This window comes from Octopus bimaculoides, chromosome 9 (genome assembly GCF_001194135.2).
Source record: "Octopus bimaculoides isolate UCB-OBI-ISO-001 chromosome 9, ASM119413v2, whole genome shotgun sequence".
Lineage (NCBI taxonomy): Eukaryota > Metazoa > Mollusca > Cephalopoda > Octopoda > Octopodidae > Octopus > Octopus bimaculoides.
Genome location: NC_068989.1, coordinates 25244638 through 25245950, shown reverse-complemented (window position 1 = coordinate 25245950; position 1313 = coordinate 25244638).

The following is a 1313-nucleotide window of genomic DNA, read 5'->3' as shown; positions in this document are numbered from 1 at the left end:
AAAAAAAAAGCGCTGGGGTCGATCATTCGACTAAAAATTGAACTACCCCAGAATGGCCGCAGTCTAATGACTGAAACAAGTTCAAGATAAAAGGTAAAAGTATAAAACAAAAGTAAACAAATGATTAGGTCGGTTTTATGAACCTTTGAGTCTTTAAACACCCTCTGCAACATGCTGGCTGGTGTCATAACATAGTTGCAAGGTGTACGGAGAGGTGTCACGTGACCGTATAGACTCTTAACCAGGCTCTTCCAGTGCAGGAAACCTGGGGGTTCCAGCCAGAAACCGTAGTGATGTTTAACTTCTACAACGTCTTTACTCTATTTTTCAAGGTAAAGGGCATACAGTTCATTCAAGGAGAATTCACAACACTGAGAATTAAAACTTAATATAAAACTTGGCAAATAAAATATTTTAATGGTTTAATGGTTTCGTTGTTTTAATAGTATGAGTGAGAGCAAGAGACGCTGATTGGAACTTTATACATGTATGTACATACATACATATATATTTGTACATATGTGCATATATGGGTACAGGGAAGTCACAAAAAGTAAACAGCATGAAATACGAAATACGAAAACAATATACGAAGACAAACTTTTGTATGCAAACAACGAGAGAGACAAATGGAAAACAATATAAGTAACATAAAAAATACAACCCTTCATGAGTTGTTGGCTGTCCATCTACTCCTCATTTCGAGCAATTAACGACAATATGAGGCTTTGAAAAAGCAGTTGCTCCCGCGAACCAAAATAAAATTTGTGATTTGCGGAGTGTCAAAGCTGGTAACAAAAACAGGACAGTGGAGACATACAACAAACCAAACGAAAACAAACATGGTGGGCCGTTAGGCCAGACGAGGTAAGGTAGCGAACGCTGGAGGAACGTAATATTGTCTTTGACAAGAGAAAAAGATAGAAGAGGAGACAGATAAGAATGCGTCTGGTCTGTAACATAGACTGAAAGAAAAAATTATCACATGAGGAAAAAAAGATGGACGATGGTCACGTGTGAGCAACGAGAGAGAGAGAGAGAGAGAGAGAGAGAGAGTAAAGGAGAAAGAGGGAGAGAGAGACAGACGGGCAGATAGATAGAAAACGGTGAAGGGGAGAAAAAAGAATTAGAGAAAGGATGAGAGAGAAAAAACGAAGGGAAAGAGGGGGAGAAAACAGAATTAGAGAAAGGAAGAGAGAGAAAACGAAAGGGGGCGAAAGAGAACAGTACAGGGTAGAGTCGCATCAAAAGTCTTGGAAATGGATGCGTAGCGGTCAATCATAATAATATAAATTAAATAAAATATGTATATA